Here is a 13275-nt window from a genome sequence, read left to right as displayed (position 1 = left end):
ATATAAATGGATAATTAATTCAAAAATAGGCTTTTCTGCACTTTCACAAATGCAAAACAAAATTTCTTAAAAAGACTGTAGTATGTATTGTAATTATTTATATTTTTTTTTACTAAAAGGATTATTTAGTAAAAACTAAATGTAACATAAATAGAATTAAATATCACTATAGATATCTTAAATCTAACTGTGGATGGTACACATAGTTTAAATTATACATATCTGCAATACAAATCTACTCTAGCTTTGAAATGTTAAAATGGTGTGCAGAAAATACACACTGAAAAGTCAAGTTTTTAAGCTGTTTTTGAGTAAATATATTTTAATTGAAAGTAAAGTTCAAATTCTGTCACAAACACAATTCAGAAGTTTACACACAAATGGATGTTTAGAAAATAAATGCTTGATGGCTCAACTAATGATCCTGTTACAGTTGAGACTTTTAGCTGACTTTTTTTAAACTCTAAACTGTGTACAAGTATGAGTTAATTATTAATACATTTTTTGAACCAATGAACTGATTACAGTATACAAAAGAAAAAAAATAAAGACACTTACCAAATGTTTGTTGGGTGTTGATTTGACAATGTAGTTTTGCTTTTGCTGTTTTTCCGCTTTAGTGCTTCTAATATCCCAATCATGCAAATGCTGTTGCCACAGAATGCAAAACAACAACGTTGTCTGTACATCCCCTGCAGTGGTAAGCCCCAGTAGGCTTACAATAAATATAGGCTTAGACAGTATTTAGTTATAAAACAATGCTACTTGCGTCTGTAGTTTTGTGTTTGTATTTTAAACATTTTTCAAAATATTGCTTTAGAGATCTATCACCTGCTACCTGCGGGGTAGAGGCTTTGTTACTGAAGTCACTTTGCCTTTGCTAGTGTGCAGGGCTACCAAAAGGTGTTTGTGCTTTCCTGATTTCTTAGTTTTTGTATATTTGTCACACTTACAGCTTTCAGATCATCAAGCAAATTTTAATATTAGACAAATATAACCTGGGTAAATACAAAATTAAGCTTCTACATGATGATTTAATTTAGTAAGGGAACTAAAGCAAAACCAAACCTACCTGGTCCAATGTGACAAAGTAACTGCCCCCTAAATCCTGAAACTGGTTGTGTCACCCTTGGCAACAAGAACTGTCATAAAGGATTTGTGATATCTGACAAGTCTTTCACATTGCTGTGGAGAACTTTTAGCCAACTCAACTTTACAAAATTGTTTTTAATTCAACCAAATTGAAGGGATTTCAAGCATGTACAGCCTGCTTAAAGTTCTTGCCAAAGTAATGCAATCAGTCTTATTTTGACTAGACCACTCGAAAACCAAGACATTCTCACTCAGGAGTTTCTGGTAGAGTGTTGAATTCATGGTTCCATCAATTATGGCAAGTTATCCAGGTCCTGAAACAGCAAACTGCTGGTTTGATGTTCTCTTTATGAACATCGCTTTAGTTTAATTCTATTCAAATCAATTTTATTTATAATGTAAGCAACATTTGGCTCAAGGCCTGTTGTTTTGACATAAAGGATGTTAACAGCTTCTAATTTTTATGAACTATGTGCCACACTCAAAAACTATTTAAATGATCAGAAAAAATTATCAAAAGGATTTCCATCTGATGAAATTGCTTTATTTTAGAATTTAGCATTTCTGTTATTCCAACTTAATGTATTTGCACTAACTTAATTAATTAATGATGAATCAACCTACTTACTGCAACTTGATTTAATGGAGTTGATCCAACCAGGGGCGATTTTAGCCCATTTTCAGATTTCTTACTTTTTTTTGACAATATTTGCTGTTTGTGTGACACACTACTAAAAATATAAAAAGCATACAGTACTTGGTTGAGACGGAACATTTTAACAACAAAAGTATAGATAACCCCTCCCAAAATGGTTTGTTCCAGCTCGCCCCCACTCTGGCTCTAGGGTCGTTGCTGCCAGAGCGATGGTAGCTGAGACGCAGCGGAGCGGAGGTGGAATGCCTGGATTAAAACAGGACATATTAGCAGCATTTAACCTTCAGTTACTCTTTATGTAGTTAGATAGGAGTCATGTTTCTTTTTAGCTGAAAAACCTTACACCCAGGTAACCTGCAGTGTTGAAAACGTGTTTTCCAATGATGTTTGCTACCCTACAATCCGTCCTACTCTGTAGTAAATTCAGCGACATTTGACCGTCCTGTTGCTCCCATTGAAATGTATACAGCCTATTTAAAATCTAAAACTTAAAATTGTCCGTAGCCTGCTGTTGTTACCACTGTCCTGTTTGAAATGGATACTAACTAGCTAACTGACTGAATGCCCATTAACCTTATAACTCCTGTTGTGTGTGTGTGTGTGTGTGTGTGTGTGTGTGTGTGTGTGTGTGTGTGTGTGTTTATGTACAGAGAGACAGCCAGGTTCATAATGGATATAAGGAAGTTTTTTCAAAAACAGGAGCCACATTCAGGTAAAAGTGTAAGAACAAATGATCCATCAATAAAGGATAATGTTGGATCAGTGTTTCAATATTTTATATCTTTTATTAGATGTTCATGTGGTTTGGTTATTTGCCTTTTGGTTGAAAGTACACTGAGAGAGGACTTTTCATTAGTGATCTTAATATTTTTTTTTTCATATTAATGTACTTTTTCATCTAATTGAATACAATCTATTTGTGTATGATTGTCAGTCCAAAGAGGGAGAGAGGAAAGAGGAGAATGTGAGGAGAAAGTACAAGGTCAGGAAGAACCAGGTAAGAAAACAGACAGGGAACAGTGACAGGCAAAACAGAAACTGTTAAACTGACGAAGAGAAAAAACCTGATTTTACTCATACAGTCTGGAAGTTGTGTGTTCTCCCTATATTAAAGCTGCTATACAGAATCTGCAAAACAAACTGGGTTGAAACATTTTTGACCCTCTTTAACAACATTCCAACATAACATTATCATTGATTGGGGAGATTAAAATTAATGATATATTTTTATGTGGTTCAGCCACAACTCTATTAAAACCTCAGCCAGTAATAGGTAGGCCAACTTTTGGACTGTCCAGTTGTCTGTATGACTTCCGCATACAGACACACTTATCAGTGTTTCTCAAGCTTTTTACAGTGTGTACCACCTGAGAAAAATGTCAAGCTCTCCCAAGTACCACTATGACAGCATGAAACTCATAAATCTTACAACACAAAATTAGTATTATTAAATTAGTTAAATTAGTATCTGCAGTAAAGATTTTTTCATACATTGTATACATTCTACCACAGGCAAAGTTGCCTCCATTTTTATAGTTTTTTATTAATATTTTGTAATAATTTATTCTGTTTTGGGAGGGTTTTTTATGTATCTGTATTATATTATACATACACATTAAAAGTGAATCTCTGTCCAAAACATGCACTCAGTTTACTTCTTACTCACTATGAGCATCATTTAAATAACCTTTATCAGATTTGATGGTTTTGTTACAGACTTCTCAAAAAAGTGTTTTGCTTTTCTTTCACAAATGTGGGGGTTGTGTTAAAATGTACAAAACGGTGATGTCATGTTTTGTGACGAGGACCCAGGCAGAGAGCTTGATGAATTTAAGAATCTTATGATTTAATAAAGAAATTTGCAGACTTGCACAGAGATGGTAAAATTATGATGACTGATAACAGAGATGAAGACAACAGACGATGAGGACAGGGAGGAACAGGGGTTTAAATGCACCAAGGAGACAGTCAGAGGGAACTCGGGACAACTGAAGACATTTAAGGATGCAGGGACTGACAGAGACAGGGAAGAAGTCTCATCGTGACAAGTTTACCTTGCCTGGCTGGGCAGCTCTCTGGGTGCTCAGCACCCCCAAAGCTCTGATCCTAGAATCGCCCCTGGATCCAACCCATGCAAATTACATTAGTCCAACAATTCAGCACTGATAGTGGATTCAAACTCAGGACCTTCTTGCCGGTGAGGCAAAAATACTAAACACCATGCTACCGAGCTTTCATTCTAATCTTTAAAAAAAAGGTATGAAAGCTACTATTACGAGGCTTAATGCAGAATTTCCTTTGTATTATTGTCCTTGACAGGTTAAACAGCAATAAATAGCAATAGCATACACGTGTGTATGCTTTTCTGCCTCTTAAAACCTCGGCAACTAGCCTTGCTAGATTGTATCATGTCCATTCAATAAGAATAAAGTAATTTGTTGAATTTCATGCAGATCCTACATGATTTAATTACGTTCACCATAGAAGCATGAAATTATTTTTTTCAATTTACAGGTTAAATGTTACAACCACCCAATTTCATTTTTTTGAGTGCATAATCATCAAAATTAAAATGAGAAAAGGCCTGAGATATTTACTTTATGCATAATAAATACAAAATAGCAAGTTAAACAAATATAATCAAATTAGCATAAATTATTAAAACAATAAAACAAATTAAAAGAGAAAAAAATCTTAAGCTTAAGTGAAATATGGGGTGATGCCCCACCCCCAACCATTTCAGCTGTTCAACAAGAAGGAATTGGTATTGTGACAAATTTACCTAATGTGTTTTGAAAATGATCTCTCAAGGGTCATTACTTTTCTAATGGCTCTCGCTTGCTCTCCTTTTCATATCTCATTATCTTAATTCAAATCTTTCAGGAACTAAAGACATTTGTTTCTTTGGCCAAATGCAAATCAGTGTCATGTCTCTGCTCAGGACATAATTTTTGGAAAGGATATATTCAGGACATTTTTTGCAAAATGTGACCAGTGCAAATTTTCCCCCTTTTATCTTTGCTTTTCAATAACATTAAACATTTTATTAGTAACAATATGAAGCAATATGTAAGCAATATTTAAATAGAATAATTCTAACAATACAGTTTGCTAACCAGTTGCCAAGTGGATTTATTTAATCCACTCAATGTGAAACTTAAACTAGCCTAGATTGTCACGACTGGGGCAGCAGTCGTATGGAGGTGAGAAGAGAGACACGGAGAAATACGAAATAACATTAAGTACACGGAAACTTCACAGAGGAACACAGGTAGGGATGAAAGAAACACACAACTCAAACCCTAAGAACAAATACAAAATCAGAATAAACTAGAAAAAGGATAATAATAAACTTAAAGCGCTGGGTCACCGACCCAGGACCATGACAGTACCCCCCCCCCCCTCAAGGGCTGGCTCCCGACAGCCCCAAAACACAAAGGAACCACCAAGCCCGGGTGGGCGGTGGGAGGCCCAGGACGGAGGGTCCGGACCAGGACCAAAACGGAGGCCCCAGAGTCCCAAACAAAAGATCCCAAACATTCATAGGGGAGCAGAGTCCAAAACATAGTTCAGGTGGCCGGCCCGAGGGCCGATAGCACTGAAGGCCAGGATGAAACAGTTCAGGGGGATGGCCTTGAAGAAGGCAGTGGTGGCGACAGAAGTCCGGAGGCCGGCCACGCGGAAGGCAGTGGCGGCGACAGAAGTCCGGAGGCCGGCCACGCGGAAGGCAGTGGCGGCGACAGAAGTCCGGAGGCCGGCCACGCGGAAGGCAGTGGCAGCGACAGAAGTCCGGAGGCCGGCCACGCGGAAGGCAGTGGCAGTGACAGAAGTCCGGAGGCCGGCCACGCGGAAGGCAGTGGCGGCAACAACCCCGTTCAGGAGGGCGTCCTCGATGGCGATGATAACCAGCCAGCGGCCTAGAAAATGGCCAGCGTTGTGGAGGCGCAAAATGCGGACCGGATGGCGGCATGCCAGCAGCAATACCAGGTGAGGATGAGGAGGAGAATGAGGCTGAAGCTGCATCTGAGGCTGATGCTGAAGCCGGATCAGGCGAAGCTGGAGCCGAGGCAGAGGCCGGACCCGGCAAAGCCGAAGCTGCTTCTGCAGACGAGGATGCAGGCACGGAGGCTGGACCAGACGGGGATGCAGGCACGGAGGCTGCACCAGACGAGGATGCAGGCACGGAGGCTGCACCAGATGAGGATGCAGGCACTTAGGCTGCACCAGACGAGGATGAAGCCAGAGCTGGACCTGGCGAGGATGAAGCCAGAGCTGGGCCGCCAGGCGAGGCAGAAGCTGAAGCGGAGGGCGGACCAGGCGAAGCTGAAGCTGGACCAGGTGAAGACGAAGCTGAAGCTGGACCAGGCGACGCTGAAGACGAAGCTGAAGCTGGACCAGGCGACGCTGAAGACGAAGCTGAAGCCGGACCAGGTGACGATGATGATGAAGGTGAGGCTGCTGTTGCAGGCGTGGGTGAAGCTGCAGCCGCAGGTGAGGATGATGAAGCTGCAGCCGCAGGCAAGGATGATGAAGCTGCACCAGGCAACGTTGAAGCTGATGCAGAGGCCGGACCAGGCGAGGCCGGACCAGGCGAGGCCGGACCAGGCGAGGCCGGACCAGGCGAGGCAGGACCAGGCGAGGCAGGACCAGGCGAGGCAGGACCAGGCGAGGCAGGACCAGGCGAGGCAGGACCGGGTAGCAGCGTGGCAGCTGCGGAAGCCAATGAAGCTAAAGCTAGCCCAGGCAAGGATAAAGCTGACGCTGCAGGCAAGGGTGAGGCTGATGCTGACGCTGCAGGTATGGGTGAGGATGACGCTGACGCTGCAGGCGTGGGTGAGGCTGACGCTGACGCTGCAGGCGTGGGTGAGGCTGACGCTGCAGGCGTGGGTGAGGCTGACGCTGCAGGCGTGGGTGATGATGATGCTGACGCTGCAGGCGTGGGTGATGATGAGGACGACGCTGCAGGCGTGGGTGATGATGAGGACGACGCTGCAGGCGTGGGTGATGATGAGGACGACGCTGCAGGCGTGGGTGATGATGAGGACGCTGCAGGCGTGGATGATGATGAGGCTCGACCGGGCAAAGGCAAAGCTGAGGCTGAAGCTGGACCAGGCGAAGCTGAAGGCTCTGGAGCTGGACCAGACGAGAATATCGCTGCAGGCGGCGTGGAAGGCAGAGACGAAGGCCCTGCAGACGAAGGCGCTGCAGGCGGCGGCGTGAAAGCCGGAGACGAAGGCGACGGTGTGGGAGCCGCAGGTGGTGGAGCTGCTGCAGCTGCTGCTGCAGGTGGTGATGGAGCTCCTGCAGCAGCTGCTGCAGGTGGTGATTGAGCTGCTGCAGCTGCTGCAGCTGCTGCTGCTGGCGGCGATGAAGCTGCTGCAGCTGCTGCTGCAGGTGGCGATGGAGCTGCTGCAGCTGCTGCTGCAGGTGGTGGTGATAGCTGGATGGGCTCCCCGGTCCCCCCAGCGAAAGCAGCAGGCTGAAGCGGTTCCTGAGACCCCTCAGGTGAAGCCGCTAATGACGGTGAAGGCTGGACGGGCTCCTCGGGCCCCCCAGCGAAAACAGGCTCAAAACCAGTAGGCCCGGGTGCCTCTGGCACACATGGAGAAGGCTGTAGCTGCGCAGAGCACTGACCCTGCTCAGGCAGTGACAGCCGGGTGCATTCCTTAGCTGGCAAATCTTCCTCCAGGGGTCCAGAGTTAGCTGCAGGTTGTAACCTAGCCTCTGGGGAAGCCCTGGAGCGAGTCTCTAATATTGCCAGTGTTTGAGGAACAGGTTTGTCTCTCTGCTTAAAAATTGGGGATGAAAAACAGTCCTTTGAGGGTTGTGCTGAATGCGATGAGGAAATGATAACTGCTCCAGTCGATACCACAGGAGAGAGTGGAAGTGAGGTAGGGTGATGACAGCGAGGGAACAATGTCTTCTGTAGAGGTGGATCGAGCAATTTGGCAACAAACCTTGGCGAAAAATGCCGCTGCTGCCGAGAAAACCAAGTGGCAAGGGCCTCCAGAAAGGCAGCCGAATTTCCATTCCCTGGACCGCCCATGCCAAACAGTTCAAAGTTTAGTCTTGCTCTCAGAGCCGTAATTATCCGTTGAAGTCCATTAATGTCCAGGAAAGCAACAGTGGAGGTAGCTGAAGACAAAAAATGATAAAAAAAAAAAAAACAACCTCCAGCTGTCTCTTGTAGGGATCCACAGCGTGGGTTATCCTGCCATAGTAGTTCCACAACTGCGTGAGATACTTTCCCACTGACACCAAATGTGAGTCTGCTGGATCCATGCTGATGGTCGCGTCGTACTGTCACGACTGGGGCAGCAGTCGTATGAAGGTGAGAAAGGAGGATCCAGAGGCAGACAATGGCGGAGGTGCAAGTGGGATTTATTAACAGTGAACAATAACCAAGATGTGGGCAGAACTAAACATAAACCTAAACTGGGAAACCTAATACAAAAGGGAGGACATGGAGCGGAGAGCAGAGAGACACGGAAAAATACGAAATAACATTAAGTACACGGAAACTTCACAGAGGAACACAGGTATTGATGAAAGAAACACACAACTCAAACCCTAAGAACAAATACAAAATCAGAATAAACTAGAAAAAGGATAATAATAAACTTAAAGCGCTGGGTCACCGACCCAGGACCATGACATAGATAAAGACTGGTTAAAGCAACTTTAGCTTGAAAGTCTTATGATAAACTCTTGATAACTCGTGACACCAGTTCTATTTTATAAACAGCCATTTATATGTACAGCATGGCTTTGACTAACGGGTAGACATCAGAAAACAAAAATATTTTATTTGTATTTATCTAGTCATAAACAGATACAATTCACCTTTCGTCAAGTTTTACTTGATTTTTTATTTTTACATCCCTTCACTGTAATATCCAGTCGACCGGCCAGGCACATTACAACAAATTTGAAACAAAAAATGCAAGTGTGTGACTCAACTCAGGCAAGTCAACTAAAAAGTGAATTCTGCTGGTGATATTGAAGTTTAACTGGCATTTGCCTATATATAATGAAGCTTATGTGCCAATAAGAAAGATCGGTATCCACTCATCTGTTTCCTTTCACATGTATAATTTGGAGAAAACCTGGAAAAGTGTGGAACTTTCAGTGGGGGTGATTCAACAATCAGAAAGAGACTGGGCAAAAATGGCCATGGCAAGTAGAAAGTCACTGCTGAGTAAAAGGAACATAAAGGCTCGTCTCACTTTTGCCAGAAAATATCTTGATGATCTCCAAGTCTTTTCGGAAAATACTCTGTGGACTAGGGATGAGAATCGAGAATTCCTCGGAATTGTTAGTCTGCTTGCCTATCGATCCCACTTCTTGCACTTGCGCTTCAATCAGCTAATTTCAGTTTTTTTATTTTTATTGCACAAAAACAAGAGTGCAATGGTAAAGTGCAAACTGCATTTACAACAGAAAGAGCTGCATTATGCTGCTAACACAATTTCAGTTCTTTGCATCACCTGCTCCATTATCCAAGAACCCAGAGTGACATTGAAGCTGAATGAATGCAGATCCCAGCCCAGAACTGCAGTCAAATTAGGCCATCATTTGTGAGCTGCAGTGAAGCCAGCTGCCACTAGACTTCATTATTACCTAATGAAGTGGCTGAGCAGTCAGGCTGCAGCCCCGTTTCTACCTGTTTTTTTTGGTAATATTATTTATATTTTTATATAGCGCCAAATCACAACAACACCTGCCTCAAAGTGCTTTATATGGTACGGTAAAGACCCTTCATGTACAATAATACAACCCTGTTAATGTTTAATATTAAACATATTAAATATAAAGTGGAATCACCGGGGACATAACTTTGAAAACTCTTTGAGCTGGTTTTCATTTTTGCTTTGTGCTTTGTCTTAATTCCTATACATATATATATATGTATATATATATATATATATATATATATGTGTGTGTGTGTGTGTGTGTGTGTGTGTGTGTGTGTGTGTGTGTGTGTGTGTCTTCATTACGATAGGGATTTGTGTTGGTGTGTGGGACTGTAGCTTCAGGTTTATAGTGTTAAATTGTAATTATGGGACAAGTCAGGACAAATTTTTCCTGACTTGTCTTTTGCTCTGTCAAACATTTGAATGTTGTTATATATGTGTCTTTTAATTTACTGTACATGATTTTTGTGACTGTGCCAACTTGTCTGCATAAAAAAATTACATTACAGCGCACAAACTATACATGTGCGACAGGTACCAGACTGGAAAAAAAGTATAACAGGAAACATTACCCAGCTCTTAAGTCTCCAGCTGTCGGTGTCCATGTCTGCAATACAAACACGTGATCAGTAGCACTAGATTTACTTTGTGTTCTACTGGTAGTGCATTCATCTTTAATACTCCCCGGTGAGGATGATTTTCCATGTGTGTGGTAATAACTTAAAGTCAAAGATCTTCATTTTTTTCACAGATGTTTCAGCCTGATCTGATCAGTGGCATTTGTAAGCCTTAGTAAAGTTTTTATAGTCAAACTTATTGTCAGCCTGCCTGTTCTGTTATTGACCTTGTGTGAATACACAACAGTTTATCCATAATGAACACCATGTTCAAAGATAAGAATGTCCATAATTGCAGGTCGCAGGGTCCGATATTTAACTCCCACCTCCGGTGAACTTTGACAGCATTCCGAGACAGGCTGAAGATGTTGAATCCAAATGGACCATGTTCTGCACCTCCATTATTCTGTATATAAATATGGAAATAGACTGTATTTGCGTTTTTATATGTATGTATTTGTATATTTATTTTAGATGTATTTATATGTATGTATTAAGTAATTTTATAATGCATTATAACATTTGATATATGAAGTGAAGTGTTACAGTGTATTGTATGATGTTATAGAAAGTAGCCCAGAATCTTTTGTTTTGCTTGTTGCACTTATTTACAGTAAGAGGGTTACACAGTGAGGAGGTTTAGTGGTTAATTTTCTTTGTGTAGACTCAGTGTTCATGCAAATACATTTTGTATATTGTATGCAAAACACACACAAACAAGGATTACAAATGCAAACCCTGGGAAGCTCTTCCATTGTAAAATTTTACCCTTAAGCCTCCACTTCATATTGCAAGTGAGCTATGCCTGTATACAAATAGCACTGTGGATAAACTACTGGAAATATAAACTAAAGAAGTTCTGAATTTGAATCTGCTGCCCAGCTGTGGCTTTTCTATGTGGCGTTCACTTAGAAAGGCCACAGACTGTGCTTCTGTGGATTTCCTCTCAAAGACATTTATGTTTGGTTAATTTGTGATTCTCAATTATCCACAGCTGGAAAATGAGAATGTGTGTTGTTATTTCTCTGGGTTAGTTTCTCTGTGTTCACCCTGTCGTAGTCCGGTGACCTCATGATGTCAGCAGGTGTGGTCTTCACGTATCTAGTTAGGATAATTGTTTAGTATATCCACTTAACCAATGCCCATTTTCACACATCATAGTCAATTTCCATACGTACCCTCAGTCTTAATACTGTTATAATTGTTCTCTGCCTCTGCAGGGACCTTTTTGTGTTCATTTTAACCAAAAGAAATTCTTCGTTTACAAGGAGACCTTTAGAATTTAAGTTGCTTTCAGAATACTAACCGACTGACAGAATGATTGTATTCTAAAAATAAGACAATTGTTTAGTTTGTGAAGCTGTTACAATTTATTTTTTATCTTTAAGGCTCATATACTCATACTTATGTATCCCCATTATTTGATATTACACAATAACCTCAACATCTGTATTTGGATGTGTATTGTAGAATAGTTTTAGATTTAGACTGTTACACTCAAACACTAACAGATACGAACAGGGCAAAGCCCCTTCACTGAGGAATTTGATGGGGATGGTCCGCCTGGACTAGTGGTGGCACCAGAAGGTGCAAAACTTAAAGGCTGACTCTGCTAGACCAAAACATGTCTATAAATTCTGGTGTTTGGAAGTTTTCTCTCTCCCCAACTCCTTCCCTTTCTCTAACTCTACAGGCCAGACACCAACCTTGGATGGTTGCCATGGTGATGTGAGAAGTGTCATCTCTTTATTAGGGAGATGTCCAAAAGGTGCAGAAGATGAAACGTGAGCCGGATATCGGACCTAAAGATTTCCTCCAACTTCTGACCAATCATGTTAACATTCTGTTTTTACCACACACAATAAAAGTGTTTACTGCCTCGGTGTGGGAGCCTTTGTCTCTCTTAGCCATGTGTAGAGGCGGAAGTCCATGACGCCATGTAAAACTGATTTGAAATTCTAACTGTTTGATAATAAATTTTGAAAACTTAGAATTTGAGCATATTTGTCTTCTCTCTCATAAAATGAACCCGACAAAGCCAAAAATGAAGCTGTCATGCATCTTTGACTATGTGCACATGGGCTAAAGACAAAATTCTTCTTTGGTTGCAGGTCTTTTTGATCCTCTCTAAAATAGTTCCTGCTGTTAAAAACTGGCTGCAAAGCAACAACATCTCCAGTTTGGGATGAAAATATCTAGAGAAATAATTCCCCCTGCACAGATCTCAGCCACAGAGCATTTACATACAGTAAAATGGGTAATAAATTATGAATCTAAATGACTTTGAAACATTACAGGCCAAAATGTTTGGAAAATGTTTGCCAGTCTCAAAACTAGGTCATTTTTAAGGTACTTGCCCTGTTTAGGAAGAACAGTTATTTTGCTCTGGCCTATTAAAACAATCCAGATGCCCAGCCATTGATCCTGAAAACAATTCTGCTCTTTTTATGCATCTTTTCTTCTTATTTTGTCTGAGCACTCTATTTCATCAATTCAAAGTGGGTGTGATTTGTATTTGCAGCGAGGAAAATATTTATTGAACATGTCATAAATTTCCAAATTAAATTTAAATAAGTGTATTTCTAAATGTGCTTTTGACATGAAATCCTCACCAGATGTTGGTAACAATCTATGCAATGCACAAAGGCAAAGAAATCATACAATAGATGTCCATAAATTGTGTTATGTGTAATAATGATAAATAACCCAGGGGGAAAAGTATTGAACATGTGAAGAAAGGGAGGTGCAAAAAGGCAGGGAAAGTCATGACACCAGCTGAAATCTGAAATCAGCTGGTTCAGTCCCAGCTGATGGCCTATAAAAAGGTGTCTCATTACCAAGGTGTCACACGAGAGACATCTTATTATGGGTGAAACCAATGAGTTCTCACAAGACCTGTGCAACCATATTGCTGCAAAAATACTGATCACATTGGTTACAGAAGAATTTCTGCTCTCAGCCGCCATGGCCCTTCTGCATAATCACCACACAAGACTCCATTGCTGAAAAAAAGCATGTTGAAGCATATTTAAAGATTCCTGGACAACATTTAGAAAAACCTGTGAAATACTGGGAGAATATACCCTGATCAGATGAGACCAAAACTGAACTCTTTGGATCCCATAATATACACCATGTTTGGTGGTCAAGAGGCACTGTATATGACCCCAGAAACACTAGTGAAGTTTGGCGGTAGTAGTAGTGAGACATTCTTGAC

The sequence above is a fragment of the Pelmatolapia mariae genome, linkage group LG10_11 (assembly GCF_036321145.2).
Source record: "Pelmatolapia mariae isolate MD_Pm_ZW linkage group LG10_11, Pm_UMD_F_2, whole genome shotgun sequence".
Lineage (NCBI taxonomy): Eukaryota > Metazoa > Chordata > Actinopteri > Cichliformes > Cichlidae > Pelmatolapia > Pelmatolapia mariae.
This window is presented reverse-complemented; position numbering follows the sequence as displayed.